The 18,110-nt window shown below is 36.4% G+C and overlaps 1 non-coding gene across 1 annotated transcript; it reads left to right on the top strand.

Moving 5' to 3' along the window:
- Positions 1-7,481: 7,481 nt before the first annotated feature.
- On the top strand, positions 7,482-7,553 carry Trnaa-agc (transfer RNA alanine (anticodon AGC)). Its single transcript has one exon. It is a non-coding gene; the product is annotated as a tRNA-Ala (tRNA).
- The last annotated feature ends 10,557 nt before the right edge of the window (positions 7,554-18,110 follow it).

The raw sequence follows: 18,110 nt of genomic DNA, 5'->3' as shown, positions 1-18,110 counted from the left end.
GTTACACCATCAACCTTCTTACTATTTCTGGCACCATAAAAACTGTAAATTCCCTTTACAAATTCAAATCCTACTTCAAATTCCATTCAATGATTTTTATTTTCAGTTCGATCCAATACTTCGATCAATAAACATCATATTTTATTCTAACAGGCTGTACCCTTAAAAAATTTAAACACTGCCTAAAGCCTTAAATTGTGATTTTAATAGTGAAACGTAATTCATAAGTGCTGTGCGGTACTATATAGTGCTCATTCAGTGGCCCTGCACATCTTCCAGATATCTACATCATCATCAAGGCACATATTATGCCTTTTAGGGTTCCGTACCCAAAGGGTAAAACGGAACCCTATTACTAAGACTTCGCTGTCCGTCCGTCCGTCTGTCACCAGGCTGTATAGCTAGACAGTTGAAATTTTCACAGATGATGTATTTCTGTTGCCGCTATAACAACAAATACTAAAAACAGAATAAAATAAAGATTTAAATGGGGCTCCCATACAACAAACGTGATTTTTGACCAAAGTTAAGCAACGTCGGGAGTGGTCAGTACTTGGATGGGTGACCGTTTTTTTTTTGTTTTTTTTGTTTTTTTTTTTGCATTATGGTACGGAACCCTTCGTGCGCGAGTCCGACTCGCACTTGCCCGGTTTTTAATTCAAATTACCTAATAAATACCCTAATAGTCCTGGATCCTGCCTTTGATTTACCATCATCCCGGTAAGGCTCCATCATCTGCCCCCTCACACTGGCGCCCAACGTGGGACAAACAAGAAGGTGAGGCGCCCAAACAAACGATATAAGTTTTGAATGAAAAACTTAATTTTGCTGTATTTTTTTACTATGGTATCTGAAGCTACATAAACTAACTACCTTATCTCATTGTAAGTACAAAGTTTCAGAGCAACCTAGCTAGTCGTTTCAAAATAAATGGAATTAAATTCCTTGCCGGCGTCTATATTTCCGTGTTCTTATAACCCGGCAACCTTCAAATCAAGAGTGAACAGGCACCTTCTGGGCGAGCTCGCTCCATCGTAGGCCACGTCTACGCCTCGGCTAGTCTGTGGCCATTCATAATTAAAAAAAAAATAAGAGCGTAAAAACTTGGATTTTATGACTATCAGGTACCTTGGCTGCTGTATGTTATTTCCTCATACACATTTTGTACTTTAATTTCAACTTATCATAATAGTAGTTTCTTAACTTCTGGCATAATATATGTTGTCCTTTGTTTAAACACAACGTATAGTCCTCTGAGGACTATTTTGTCTTCCTGAACGTAGTGTGTCGTGTAAAGTTTTACCTTGCTTGTTATTACTTGAGTTAGGTGCGCAGTCATGTTACTAGAATAATAATTATTAACTCTGACAAAATTAAAAATCGATTTTTTATATCTCCCGCACCATGAGTACCTAAATAATTTATTTATTGTATTTTATTTCTAATTTAACCCTGAAACTTTTTTTTCTGAACCTGTTTACTAGCATGCCGCATAATATTTGGGGTACTCTATTCGGTCTGGGTCACCACAATACAGGCTGTGCCTAGTGTGGGTATCATTGTAACATTTATATGTGTACTGTACAATTGTATATTTGTAAAATAAATAGATTTCAGTATGTTGTTCTTTTTTTGTTGTCATGAGGTAGAGCTATTCGACCAACCAATATGACCTAATCAACCCAGACGAAAACTGCAGAATCGCTAAACAAGAACACAAACAACCTCATTGCCGACCAGCTAACGAAATAAACAAATTACTAAAATCTGTGCGGAAAGAGAAGAGGCGTGAAATGTACTGAATCCCATACATTACGCGACCCTTCCCTTTCCGAACAGACTTAACTAGTGAAGCCAGGCCGGTAATATTTATAAAGAAAACACGAGGAAAGTGCGAAGTAAACAGGCCGTTGGTAAATATAAGGAAAAGACGCATTTAGACTACTATAGTATACATAATTACTCGTACCTATAAATATTCGCTAAGAAGCAGAACTGTAAGTACGAAAGTAAGGTAGAGTAGAAGTACTTACTGTACTAGTGCTCGACTCTGCACTAGTACTCGACATGGGCACTTTATTTCAAAGTGACAAGGATTAAATCTGAATACAGAAAAATTTTCGCCGTTCAAATTGAACCTATATTAATTTGACATAAAGTGCCGATGTCGAATATTAGTGCGGCCTCGAGCACTGGTACTTCTACCTTACTTAGGGTTATAAAAAATATAAGACAATAATAATAGGTGAAATACGTCCACTGCCTGATAATAAACGAGCACCAATTAGATCCACTTCGATACTTAGGTAGTACTCAGGAACCGGTTCCCTAATCGTCAATTAGCGCTAGGGAATGATCATAACCAACCTACTACTATTATGATTATGATTATGAGCTAAACACCTAAATAAAGTAGAAAACTTATAAGAAAAATCTCATAAACTTTGACTATAATTGGATGTAGTATTGGTAAAAGTAGAATCATGTACCAATTTTCGGAGAAATGTACAAACATGGTACCGCAATTATATACCGAAAGTCAGATCTATCTTTATTATTATCGCTATTTATTTACAACGTTTATATTTATCTAAGTAGAAAAATAAAGATCCAAAAGAATAGTCTTTCTGTATCAGTCCGTCTGTCAGCTTTTTATATAGGTATACCATAAACCTTGATAGGTGTAAGTAGAGATTCGATTATTCTCAATTCTTTAGTACGATTTAATAGTAGGTACATCTCATCCTAGTTACAAGTTACAAGTTAAAGTTAATTACAATTTGTTTTAACAGCGCTATACCCTACCCTTAACTTTTTCAATAACATTGCGACTAAAGAACCTCTGTTACCTACACTTTTTTTAAAGTCTTTCGATCACTCTCAGGGCCCGATTCGGATTTTGAAATAGACATCTATTAGATATCTTATAGACGTCACCAAGATACGAAAACTATATGTTTAAGGTCTAAGCTGTCAAATTTCACATTTGCGCGATTCTGGAGATACTCTTGAGTGATTTCCACAGGGTATGACTTAGAGATCCAATTCACATCTAATAGATATCTTATCTTAACGTAAAAGTGACATTGGTTGCCCGTATTGCGCTGCAAAAGAGAACTAGTTGATATCTAAACTATAACGTATCTAGAATGGAACTAGTACGTGTCGTCTCTTGTGAATATCTTGAAGTTCGAATACGGCAGATAGTTTAGATATCAACTAGTTGTCTTTTGCAGCGCAATTCAGGCAACCAATGTCACTAAACTTTTACCTTAGATAGAGTAAGATATATATTAGATGTGAGTTGGATCTCTAAGTCATATCCTGTGGAAATCGTTCAAGAGTATCTCCAGAATCGCGCAGATGTCAAATTTGAGAGGTTAGATCTTAAACATATCGTTATCGTATCTTGGTGATGTCTAAAAGATATCTAATAGATGTCTATTTCAAAATCCGAATCGGGCCCTTAGTACGTAGTCCGTAACTTGAGCTCTAAATCCCCAGTGAGTCGAGACGGCAACACTGAAGTTCTCTGAATACATCGTTTGCGAAATTTTCAGTCAGAAAGCTCTTCTGGAGCCGTTCCGCTTCAAGACCTCATGAAAGAGCATGCTTTGGAATTCTATGCCATGGATAAATTTGGATTTAAATATGTTAGAGTAAGTACGTTTATTTCTTTGAAAATGTACGTATACTGAGTGGAAACATGACTAAATGAATTAAACGAGTTTTGTATAAATTCATAATGGTAACTACAAGCATTGACATTTGCTGCGTCCTGCAACACCGACGACGCTGCTGTATGTGTCCCGATTACACTACCTTACGAAGGTCGAGGAGATCGTGAAGTATGTACGAGCCAAGTCCGGATTCATCCTGAGGGTCGTGAAGTTGGAATCTCGACACAATGTGAATTTTAATTCTTTTGTGTTGACCTTCACCAAGGAGGAGTTTTGGCCGAAGGGTGTCAAGTTCCGGCGGTTCCGCGGCCGGCTCCCTGACACTGCGGGGTTGCGAACTGCGTCGCAACCATAATTGTGTTTTTAGCCAATAGTTGCCTGAAAATAAATGTTTTCATTCATTCATTGAAGTATTGTTTTATACATATTTAAATTCAAGCCTTATTGACCTTCCTGTAGAGCTTATTTCTACTGTACTCCTATAAAATAAATTAATTTATTGATTGTTATTATTTATATGTAAACTTTGTCGCACAAATTTTTATCGAACAAATGTTTTCATTTATTTAAAACTCCACTGACACCATTTACTGGATAGAAATCATATCTGTCCTTAGAAAATAATTTTGGGGTATATAGTGGATTAAGTACCAAAGATTTTTGGCAAATTTACTTATCCTAAATAATTAATAAGTATTCCAAAAACAAAAATGTCAATAACGAGTAGTCCCATCTCAAAAAATAGCATAGGTGTTTGTTAATAGAATGCCTTATATCAGAACTTTTTGCAAAACAATGTTTAGATAACATTTCATCATTTTACCAGAAGTATATAGTTGTAAACGGATGCCAACACAAACACAAACGGAACATAGCGAGATCCCATAACTTTGACTTTAGTGCAAACTGCAAACTAAACGCTTTACACTATCGCGCTTAGATCTTTACCTTTGCTGCCGCGCCGGGCCAATCCACGCGAGTGGTGTGCAAACACATAACCTCAATTTGTTTGCAGTTCGTGTTAAAAATTCCATCTTTTCCTGAAAAATATGATATCGGATCGGACAATGTGAAAGCGCTCTAAAGGTGATTTGTTTTCTATAGATAATAAGACCTTGAAGCTGATTTAAGTTTAGTTTAACACTGGTGTATGATTTTATTTGATTTTCATTTTATTTTGATACGACTTAGAGTCAGACACCAATCAGCGAGCCAATTGATGCCTGACTTTAAAAATACCGAAGTTACTGTCTATTATGTAAATAAATATATTGTAAGTTAGAAATGATATTATCGAATTAGTAAACATGATGATAGTTTTTAGAACGTAATCTTTAAAACATTTTAATTTGATGAAATACAAGAAAAACTTTTTTTACTAGTCTATTCTAATTATAACATGGAAAAATGTTAATATTTTTGCGTTACTAAAGTAAACTTTCAAAACGATGGAATTTTAAAGCACCACCAAACAAAGTGAGGTTATGTCAGAAAACACATCAGCCAACATTGGCGGGAGAGATGTGTTTGCTCGCGCGAGTATTGGCGGCAGGCGGCAGGTAGCTTCTCTTAGTGCTTTTGAGGGGTTAACAGCTAAAAGGTTCGTTCTACATACAATACTAGACTTCGTATAGGGATCTATTCAATTTCAATTTATTCCATATAGGTATTACAAAAGGTGTTAGTTACAGGGAGTTGGTACACGTCATGCACCCTGGGCAAAAAGTGTTAATAATTCTAGCAAAAAGTAATTATAAATCGAACTAAATCTAAAGCAATGACCACAGTGGCGATGACCAAAGGCACGAAACGTAGAATTGCGGCAGACGGACAGACTTTTGGCACAGTATAAAAAGTAACAGTGGACCGACGTTTGATGTTTATGTTGTATGTTTACACCGCTCATGAACACAGTACCTAGGGATGTCACAGACTGTGACACACCAAAACAAACATGCCAAACATTTCAAATAAGATACGCTGGCCCTATAACGCACGGTTGCCCTGTCTCACAGACAAAACATCCTCCAGACTTAGCATAGTCGCGCTACCCCCTCCATGTTCGAGTCAAAAGTGTCTTTGTGTGACGTCCGTGTCTTTTAACGGACCAATCACAGCACGGGACTTCGCTCACCTCGTCCCGCGCACCCCCGCATTTTTGGCATCATCGGTTGCATGAAATAATTGCTCTAAACTCGGTCTAGAGGATTCCTAGTCTATGCCCTGTCTAGACGGCTTCTTCGAAGTGCTATTGGTGATACTGTTCAACGTGACACTCAGCTTAAGGGAATTGACAAATACAAAAGCAGCAATGAGACTGTAACAGTAATGTCGTAACAAAACAATAATCCAGCTGTAGTTATCCAAATATCACTTTTAATCAATTAAAAGTGATGTCATTCTCTTTAGTAATCTGTTCGTATATTTACTGCCGTGAGCGATAACTAATGAAATGAAATAATTTCGACATACATCAGTTCGAATTGGCCTCATGGTAGAGTTTTGGCAATCACAAACTGTAAATAATGGTAGCATTATTTTATACATATTTATAACTGACACTTATTTGACTTATACTCATATCTGCTGGGCAATAAACTCGTATTTTACACATTAGAAATAGCATTGGTCGAGTTATTACAGTAACGTATGTGTTAATAGATTTATTGAGTTATTCAGTTTACTGTTTTCTAATTATAATTGCATGTTAGATAGATAAAATATAATCGTCTCGCGTCTATAAGTACCTATGTAAGTGTATCTACCTTGTATCTACCTTATCAATAAACAAACCACCAGTGAATCTATTTTATTTGAGCTATAGGTATAAATAGAATTAATTATTTATATAATAAATATAAAAAGTAATATCGGCCTAGCGGTACAGAGAGGTAACGCCGCCAGTGTAATGGGGTCCATGCCGCAGGCCGAACTTTTAGACGGGGCATTTCTTTTATGATTGGGTCCTTTATAGGTTTTTTATACTGTATTTATAGGTAGTTTAAATTAGTACTAATTTATTTATTTAATTTTTAATTCTAAAAATAGTAAAAATATTATAGTGCTAAAAGTAATATTATAGAAATTTACAGACTAGGGTCGATAGGTACCCGGGTAAATGTGCCTAGCACGCTGTTGGCGTTGCCTCTTTGAACAGCCAGCGAAATATGCTGAACCATAGACTAGGAATCCTCTAGACCGAGTTTAGAGCAATTATTTCATGCCACCGATGATGCCAAAAATGCGGGGGTGCGCGGGACGAGGTGAGCGAAGTCCCGTGCCGTGATTGGTCCGTTCAAAGACACGGACGTCACACAAAGGCACTTTCGGCTCGAACATCGAGTAAAATTACCGTATGCGTGGCGCGACTATGCTCAGTCTGGAGGATGTTTTGTCTGTGTGCTGGACTGAATACCTATGCGCTGGACCTATAAATACTAAGTATGTAAGTATACAGGTTTGCCTATTCTCGGTCTCCGGTCTATTAAAACGCTCACATACTTAAACTTAAACAAACATAATAGCAGTAACCACTCAATAATCTTATCATAAAATAGATCTCCGACGTAATTTAACATCACAAACCGAGGTTCAGTAGATGTGCGCGTTAGACATCCATCAGTGGAGATCGTGAGGTAATGTAGCATTGCTAACGCGATATCGCAGGCTAATGCTCGCTACTGACATTTCTGGTTAGGGTACGCTGAACATAGTTAATATTTAAACAAAACAGTTTTAAGAATGTAAATATATTTTTCGTTTTTTATTGTGGGACGTACTACATTATTACAATCGATTGACGGTCAGCTGGCGGAATTGGTAACGCATTGGACCAGCAATCCAAGGATGTGGGTTCAAGTCCCACATTGGCCAGAGTTGATCATCGTTAATTTTTTCATTTTGCTTGATATTCGTATTTTCAATTTATAGACTTTTAAGAATTGAGTCTGAATTTGTCTTTACGAGACTCTGCGCTAAAACTTCTGAGTCTTTGAAGTCCCGAGTCATTGAGTCATTTTTAAGAGCACCTCAAAAGGACTCGAGCCTCTGAATAAAGACTCCGTGAAAATTTTTATAGATTTTTTTCTAAGTAGGTAACTGTAGGCGTATGATAAAATTAGGCGTTATCGTATGATTTGTGTACCTAATGCATATTAGGTACACAAATAACATTCATTTAAGGAAATGTGGGGTAAGACCATCTTCAGGAATGGAATCCTCATACTGTTTGTCTTGCTCCGAGCAAAATTAACTATGTTCGTCTTACCCCACCTTACCTTACCAATATTTTCAAATGGTTCCGCAAAAAATTGTAGCAAATTCACTGATACACATCAGCTCCCTAATATCGTTCACTCCAAAAGTTGAATTTTTGTACCCAGACAGGAAATTAAACTTGAAGATGACGTATAATGAGATATGGAGGACTGATTGCGGAACTAAGGGCAGGTTTTGGGACTTAGTTATTTGATAAGAATATAGAACTTCAATGTGATTGCAAAAGTTCTGGTAATAATATGATTGGTATAACTTAGTTTAAAAATATAAGATAAAACTGGTGGCTCGGTGAGCTGTAGACCTCGCGAATCTCCACGAATCATCTTCTTCTTCCTCGCGTTATCCCGCCATTTCGCCACGGCTCATGAGAGCCTGGGGTCAGCTTGACAACTAATCCCATGATTTGACGTAGGCACTAGTTTTTACGAAAGCGACTGCCGTCTGACCTTCCAACCCAGAGGGTAAACTAGGCCTTATTGGGATTAGTCCGGTTTCCTCACGATGTTTTCCTTCACCGAAAAGCGACTGGTAAATATCAAATGATATTTCGTACATAAGTTCCGAAAAACTCATTGGTACGAGCCGGGGTTTGAACCCGCGACCTCCACATTGCAAGTCGCACGCTCTCACCGCTAGGCCACTAGCGCTTTCTCCACGAATCATCGATTTTGAAAAAAACCACAAAACCGATTGGACGAAAAAAATTAAATCATCGAACCTACACACAAAATTTAACGAGACTCAGTTGGGAATTGCAACCTGTTATGTAGACGATAAGTCGATAACATCCGGATCCGGAAATACTAACGGCCCAATTCAAACTTTAAGATACGTCAATTAATAGATCTAGAAAAGATATGGATTAGATATAAGTCAGTGAAATGTGGCTTTTCTTCAAACAAAAACGTCACTGACACAACTAATACATACCGTTTCTAGATGTATTAATTGACGAATCTTAAAATTCGAATCGGGCAGGAAATCATTTTTGCCCAAGCTGAAATTGAGACCTTCGCTTTCGCTCAGACAAATATTTATTTACTGACATTAATTTATCTCCACACATATCATAACTCAAAGATGAATATGAAGCATTCAAAAACTGCAAATTAAGGCATATTGATTTCATAATGATGTTAAAATTCCGAACATCTCTAAATAAAAAACCGGCCAAGTGCGAGTCGTAACGCGCACAAAGGGTTCCGTACCATTGCGCAAAAAACGGCAAAAAATCACGTTTATTGTATGGGAGCCCCACTTAAATATTTATTTTATTTTGTTTTTAGTATTTGCTGTTATAGCAGCAACAGAAATATCTGTGAAAATTTCATCTCTACTATCTTACTTCACGTCTAGCTATCACGGCTCTCGGAACAGACAGACAGACAGACACGGACGGACAGGCGGACAGCGGTGTCTTAGTAATAGGGTTCCGTTTTTACCCTTAGGGTACGGAACCCTAAAAAGAAATTAATAATCAAACTCAGTGATCAAAATGCCGCAACTGCGGTCGTAATATGCGGTTACTACGATATTTTACAATATTTTACCAAAAAACATGAAATATTCCATTCCATATTATTATAATCTCTCGCTATTATGAACATAAGGACGCCCTTAACCCGATCGGGAATAGAATCTGGAACCGTGCCCGCGCAGTTGTGAAACGTTCGAGAAATTATTAGCATTTTTCACCTGTATAGCAACAAAGTGGAATCTGGCTTGCTCGGTCCCTTTCTGCCTGGTATGAAAGGAAAGGGATACTGTATAACCACTTAACTGTAGTCCAACACAATTAAGGTCCTCCAGTTCAAAAGATACGCAATCAAATATCAACACCAATATTATTTTTCGTTATTTGTCTCATTTATGAAAGTATAATATTATTTTAGACTCGGAAAATAATAGTCACACCTAAAAAAAGAGATTCAAAAAATAAAATACGTGAGTGATCTGTTTTAACATCACTACATCTTATAAAACAAAGTCCCCCGACGCTTCTGGCTATCTGTATATTCACAATAAACTCCATAACTACCTACAGTAGAGTCCGGTTAGTACGACTCCGCATATAACAACCAACCGCTTATAGCGACGTAAGTGTAGGCACTTGTTTGGTTTTAGTACAAGCTACTATGAAAGCACAACCGTTTATAACGACTCCGCTTATAACGACCGATCGCTTTTAACGACGGAAATTGACTCAAAATCCCTCCGTCAAGTCCGGTTACAACGACGAGCGACGTAGTTTTTACAAATAAATTGTTGGTAAGAAGCTTACTCCGTCCCGCGCACCCAACTCTCCTCCCCCTTTTGCATATAGGGAGCAAGATGAAATAGATAGTCATGCGACTTTTCGTAATCTTGCAAACTAAATAAAACAATTCCCATTATTCGATTGAGCTTAAACTTTACACACATAGTAAAAAAAAAATAAGATAAATAAGATATAATTATGTAAGTTGGGTGACAATGCAATATTTTGGTAGGTACCTTCGAGCTGATCTGTCGATGGACACAGGAGGTGGCCACAGGAACTATGTGATAAAACAACGTCATCTTGATTAGATCCCCAAGAATTACGACTTTTTATTTTACGGGATTCGAGTAATTTGCGGATGACGAGTGAGTACGCGTACCTTGGTGAAAAGTGGCTTCTTCTAAACACACAAGTCTCTCCATTTAAGACAAGGTGTCGTAATACTAATGTAAATATATATTTTAAAAGAAATGTTTTATTTCTTTGATTGTCGCATAAGTATTAATAAATACAAAATGATGTAATTATTTTGATTAAAAAATATATTAAAATTGGCGGCTCGTTTTGTACGACGTCCGGTTAGTACGACGTAATATCTGCGGTCCCTTGAGTGTCGTTATAACCGGACTCTACTGTACTTAACGGATTTTCATGCACTTTTCACCTATCAAGAGAGTGATTCTCGAGGAAGGTTTAGGTCTTTAATTTGTCAATGTTTTGTGTAACCCGTGCAAAGCTGGGGCTGGGCTATAACCGCAAAAATTGAATTTCGCAAATAGCGGTGATTTTTCTCTGTCACTCTAATTACGCCTTCGTTGGAGTAAAAGAGAAAGATCCCCGCAATTTGCGAATTTCGGTTTTCACGGTAGCCGCTCTGGTCGCTAGTATTTAATATCGGAGGGATTCGGGAAATGCATTAGAGATTCACTATATGAAATAGTAAAGATATGTAATGTTCCACGGCAAAAGGTACCATTGCCACGGCTAAATATTGGAGCCGCGTTAATAATAGCGTAAGCGCCAGCGGCCATAAGGCACCTTTTGCAGTGGAACGTCACATATCGTCACTATTTCATATCCAGTGAATCTCTAATTCATTTCCCGAATCGCGCCGTATGTCTGAGTCCCACATAATTGTTGTTATTAAATATTACCCCTTTCCATAGCTGGGCGTTTTCAGAAATAAATATCGAAAACCCGATTCTCACAGTTCCCGGTGTTTTTGGGTTCTTTCAACTCAGAATCACAAGCATATTCAATTCTGATGATAAAATAAAATGTCCCAAAAATTTGTATGAAAATTGTACATTACACTACGTCACGCACAATCGCACATACAAGTGAAAATATTTTTCATACTAAAACGTGACGTAATGGAATGGACATTTTGAGACATCTTTTTTGAATGGTGGGATGGAGAATGCTGTCGATTCTGAGTGGAATAAGCCCAAGAACGTCCAGATATGAAAGAATCAGGTTTTCAATAATTATTTCTGAAAACGCCCAGTAGTAGCTGGGCGTGCAGAATGTCCCACGGACGTAGCCTAGGTCGCCTAGGAATTTTGTCCCACTCCGCTGCCCCTCAAAGTAAATACCTATCCACGTAGACATGCAATAAAAATAATCGCACGCCGTTCTCGTGAGTGCCCCGTCTTTTTTTAGATTTCAGCCAACTAATAAGAGAACCAGCATAAGTCTGTTTGCTTTTGGCGCGCGCACTACTGTAAGTTTTAAAAAAAAATACAGTTTTTTCAAAACATTAAGTTCAAGTCAGTGGCTGAAAAATAGTGCAGTGCAAGTTTTAACGGGCAGTTTAATGGCCAGTGGCGACCTTAATGGGTCTATAATGTGTTGTGCTTGTGATATTTAACCAAATTGCCTACTTAATCAGCCAGTGACATTTTATTCATGTTTTTAATTTCAAATTTGGAATCGAATGAGCGAAGGTGATTTATTTGGAGACTTTAAATGTTTAAAAAAGCTAGTGTGTACGGTTTCAAATTTAGAATTTTAGGTTTACGTGGAATGGATGAAGAATATCACATTTTTAAAATTTTTATGAGTGGCCAGTGTGAGAGGATGGTAACAGGTGTAACGGATGTTATGTGGATGTAATTTGAGAGTTAGCGTTTTTGGTAATTCATTAATGTGTTCCATTTTAAATACATTGTACTTATACGGAATTGCGGTACCTGCCTCATTACTCCAAAGACATTTTAAACATTTTACGGTGGTTTTAACGAGCAACGTGACTAAAAAACTAAGCCCGGTTTTTTCTGCTCAGCAAAAGTATCAAATATTGGCGGATTTAGTAATTGTATAAGAATTCTGTCATATTTACTATTTGTACATAACCTACAAATAGCCATGTCAGATAAACGTCAAATCGATTACATGCATACAAAAGTATGAAAATTTGTGCCAAAGGTTTTCGGCTAAGAAGTAAGGTCTTAAAGCCGACTTCGGTTATTAAATGCTCTAAGCAAATACGTGATATATTAACATTCTCACACCTACACCCATACCGACATACACACACTCAGTCAGCAGAAGTTGCTAAGCGGGTCAGGTGTTCAAAATGATCTTGACGCGACTTTATTGTAAAGAGAATAAGAGCGTGTCAAGGTAATTTTGAACACCTCGCCCGCTTAGCAACTTCTGCTGCTGACTATAGCAATTACTAAAGGTTTATTAGTCATTCGCAAGCTGTCAACACGCACCTGCTGTGAAACTGTGGTTGTAATAAAGTAACCAATAACGATTTCATTAACTACAGATTTATTCAAAGAGAATCCAGCGCTTAGAGGCATTTTATGTGAAAAAAAGTCACTAATGGTAAATTACGAGTAGGTACATATAGAATTTTGTTTCTTTTACTACCATTATTACTTTTTTATCCTATAAGGATCGAAAATCTCGTGATTCAAAGTAAAAATAATATTCATAAGTTCACTTAAAAACATGTAGAGTACCTACTACAACTTTAAATATAATTACCCAATTAAAATATTGTAATTTCACTAACAGACGCCTCTGATCAGTACAAATTTAATTTTGACGGTATAAGACATTAATATTTACGATAAAAATACAAAGTAATCAGACTTCAGAGAATTTTATATGAGACAAAAGTATCCGCTTAACGAACTCATCAATTTAAATTTGAAGCAAAATGTTTAATATGAATTAATTAAGAAGAGACGAAAATTATTAAAAGAAAATAAATATTTGAGGACGCCTATTACAAATATTGAAATTGGAAGAATGTTGCTAAATTAAAGTACCAGGGACTTTTTAACGCATTCATTGCCACTAAGTGCTACGGTGCCTAAGTTAAAAGGACGTATTTTTAATGAAAATTTAATGCAAATACCGCTTTTTAGCTTAGGAGCGCAGTACGGGTTACGCTCGTAGCCCGTAGGCACGGTTTTGCCGTATGTAATACGGCCCCGACACTATCATGGATACTGACATTACTTTGACGGAATGACGTTTTTAGTGATAGTTTAGGCAGTGTCATGAAGGAATGACGGCAAGTAATGAAGTTTATTTTAATAATTTCCGTCAGTATTGGAGTTATGTCAAAGTAATGATACTAGAAATGACATTATACTGACAGTGAATTGATTAGAATGATGAAATCAGAAATTACAGAAAGAATGATGGACGATAATGAAGTTATTAAACATTTTAAATATTTTTGAAGAAATGTTAAAATAATGACATTATACTGATAGTGAGTAGAGCGCATCACTCTAATCCCTCATTCCGTCATTTAAAGTACTTTAGAAGAAGGTTTTATACTAATAAGAGTCATTACTGGCATTTAAATCAATAAGTGAAGTATACCTACTCTATTATCATTGCTCTAAAGTTTATTTTCACTTGACTCTCAACAAAAAAGGAAAACATGCAGAATACGATGCATAAAGAAAATCTCTGTCCCTTTCTAAAAAATTTCCATACATGAAATAAAAATTAAAAACCTTTTATTTTAAGTTGTTTACAACAATTTAATTATATTTTTACCGGGAAACGCGAAAATCGAAATTTAGTTATCTGCCTTTTTATCGTTAGAATATGCAAAAGTGAGGATGATGATGATGAAAAGTGATAGAGAGGTTAGATAACGAAATTTCGTGTTTCGCGGTAGACCCCAGATTGTGATGGATTGTGGTAGTGGCGCCCCCTACGCAGAGTTTCGAGTAATATTCCCTATTCAGGGAAATAGAATAATATTACGCAATACTCTGCGTAGGGGGCGCCTCTAGCACATACTGAGGGCTTACCGCGTAATTTCGTTTTCTGCCTCTTTATCACTCTTGCGTATTCGAGCGTTAGAGACTGATAACGAAATTTAGATTTTCGCATTTCGAAGTAGACCCTCTGAATTTGCTAGTGGACCCTACGCCGACTTTTGCGTAATATTCCCTTTTGCGTTTTATTTCGTGCATGGAGTTCAATATTTCTCGTTTTGGTCTTTATCTCTCATTTTGACTTATGTATTTGTAAGAAAGGGATAAAACATATTAACTAAATCAGGCCTGTAAAGCTTAAAATGTTTTATGACTAATTGATAATGAATAGGTAGTGTTTATGGCTGAATGTTCCATATAAGACTATCCCGTTCGAACTTGCTTTATGACGGACTCTTTTTTTATACCTCCTTACTTCGAACCTCCACAGATATTGTTTTTACTAAACGTCAGGTCAACCGCAGAGACCCCGACTAGTTTTAATCAGCAAAATCCTAACCACTTTTTTAATAATTATGTACAAGTATTAGTATTTCGGATACCCCAAAAACCTGTGTCTTAAAAGTCCTTCCCTCAGCATAATGTATAGAATGCGACAGAAAAATGCGGTACTAAAGACTTTTTCATAAGGATCTGAAACGAAAAGAGATACTCAGATAAAGTTCGAAGGAACACAATATAGATCTTTAAGACGAAATAAATTGCATTCAGTTTTCTTCAAAACATCAATTAAATTTCTGCCATAGCCGTTTTTATTCTACTAACCAAATAAAAACAAAGTATTTTTATTATAGGTAAGTTAACTAGGTTACATATCAGGTACCTTTTTTCTTAACCAAATACGTATACATTCTAACATAAAAGAAGAATCCAGTAGGTACAGTCAGCGTCGTATAGTAGGTAGCATCCAAAGTATTCAAATAGTTCGGTACACCATATAATAATAGGTATGTATGGCGTACCGAACTATTTGGATAGGTACTTTGGATGCTACCTACTATGATGCGGATCGTACTTTAAGAATAGTTTGATTCCCGGTTCGTGGTAAGAATAAAAAAATATATTTGTATACATTTTTTAACTACCAATCTTTCACACAGTCATGACGCACGCACGCACGAAAAGGTTGAAACAAATAAATATTCTTTTTAGTTACCTATTTCTTTTTCTGCATTTTTCTGGCTCATCGGGTATAGAGTTGCCACAGTACATAGTATAGTTACGACAGGTTAGAAATATTTGAATCGATGCTTGAATAATGTCTTGGTTTTGTGTTCTTCAAAACGTACACTACAACATAACTAAGAACGGTTAGGAAAATAATAACTTAAAATCCCCGTGACAAGTAATGATGAAAATACTGATAAAAATACTGATAAGTGTGTGGGGAGATTTAAGAATGTCATGACCTGACTGGACCAAACGCTGGAGCGTCATGAAATTTCATGTCATTGCTAATGATAGTGTCGGGGCCGTATAACGCATACGCGTAGTCGCTACGAGCAGTGTACCCGACAGTCGGATTCTTGCCCCTGAATGTGTTAAAGTTACTTGAAGACTTTTGTCGCTTTAATTTATTAATGTCACATACTTTACGAATAACTAATAAACATATACATATTTTTCCATCATGTTGCGAACCATTACATACCCTCGAGAAACATGCATTTTCCGGTACAAAAGTATCAGGTGCATAAATAATTGTGCATGGTGCATGTTTCTGGGCATGAATAATATCGGTGTTGGTTGTATTGTAAAAATATTTGGCATGAGATAGGAAAACAAGCGATAGATTATAATTTTAGACTACAGTTTTTATATTCAGCAAAATTTATTAGGTATAGGAACAGTGACAAATAATTTCATTTCAAATCAAATCAAATAGCAAGGCTTGCTTAATTTGTGGCCTAGTGGTCTAGTGGTGGTCTAGTGGTTAAACTTAAGATGTTAGCCGTGTAAGCTGAAAGCTCCTGTTCGAATCCGGCCTCGGCACCGGGATTATTTTTTCTTCGTATGACATCTATTTCTGTTTTAGCCATGACATTTTTTATTTCGTATTTAATCCCATTTTTTTCCCAGGGTGCGACGCGCAGGGCATAATAGACCAGATCGTGAAAACAACCACCAGGTGTCTTCTTCTTTTTAAACAGGTAAGATTTACAAGACTTTCAAACTTTTTCTTGACCATTTTTTACAACTAGTAATAGGCATAAAAGGGGTAGGGGGTTTAAAATTAAAACTGATCTTGAGGCCATAAGTTTGAATTGTTTACATTTTGACGTCAAAATGACGTCATTTTGTTAACATTTGCCCGTGCATCGCGCTCGCCCCAATATAAGTATCGTACGAACAATTACGAGCGGAATGCACGCAAGAAAGATAAAACCTGACATTATTTTGATTTCAAAATTTAATTGGTAATCGAGCCGTCGTTTCTGTATTTTCTGCTTCTCTCTCATGCAATTTTCTGCCTTTGTCTGACGCGCGCAGCTACAACCCAATATCAACCTTCGTGCATTCCCACATGGTTCACAATGACGCGCCGCGCACGAGTTGTGGCGTTCAAAGCGTTGCTCTGATCAGTACAGTTCATAAATATGTATCCATTTCATCACCTTAATCCATTGCAATAAGGTGAAAAAATGTATACATATTTATGAACTCCTCTGTACAAAACTTTAAGTTTATTAGGGCATCAATAACTCAATAACCAATTAAAATTTTGGTTAAAGTCAAACGCTTCCGTAACCAAACGAGGGTTCGTCTTGTGGGAAAACCTTTCAGTGTAACTTTCCAACTGTTTGAAATTAATCTATTTATAATACCTACCTAAATGGAAAAGGATAGTTTACCAGGTAGCTACCACTTGGGAGTACCTATCAAATGTTTTGGATTATAGTTATAATATTGTAGAAAGTTGTGACCGAGAGGTTTAGTATAAAATATCTAAAGCCTATTTTTTATTCGGCAGACTAAAATGACATTTTATACTTTATGAAATGACATTTTATGTTCATACTAGGCAATGTCATTTTAGTCTACGGAATAAAAAAATAGGCTGTATATATATTTATTATAATACGTATTTTAAATACACTGGAATTTCATTGCGAATTGCGATTCAGCATGGCAACGCGGTGAGCGTGATGGTCACCTTTGCGTCTAAAAGGGCGTGGGACGAGTTATTTGGCCAGGTTTTGTAATTTTATTTAGTTTATTTTTATCTTTTGAATTTTAATGTAGTGTTCGTACAATCTAATTTTTAGTATAAGATATCTATTAAACTAGGGGGTACACTTTTTTTTAGAAATTCCTCCATTAATTTTACTTGTTTTTAAAGAAATCCTTAACCTCTTAAGCTGCCAGTCTCACAAAGTATCATGTTATTCATGTTTACCTAATTTTTATAAAATCTATAAAATAAAAACAAACAGTGTTGAACGTAGGTATTCTAGTGTGCAACTTAAAAGCAAATTAAATTTTAGTAGTTGAGGTTGAGGCACTTTCTAAATTTAGCGCTAAGATAAAACTAAAATAAATAAAAGCAATTTTAAAAGTACTCATTCCTTAGTATAAATATAGATCTCAAAAGGATGGTAATGTTAAGAAAACAATCGAAACAAGAAAGGACTGTGT

The sequence above is a fragment of the Cydia fagiglandana genome, chromosome 13, assembly GCF_963556715.1.
Source record: "Cydia fagiglandana chromosome 13, ilCydFagi1.1, whole genome shotgun sequence".
Lineage (NCBI taxonomy): Eukaryota > Metazoa > Arthropoda > Insecta > Lepidoptera > Tortricidae > Cydia > Cydia fagiglandana.
The sequence above is the reverse complement of the archived record's forward strand: the minus strand, read 5'-3'. Positions and strand labels throughout refer to the sequence as shown.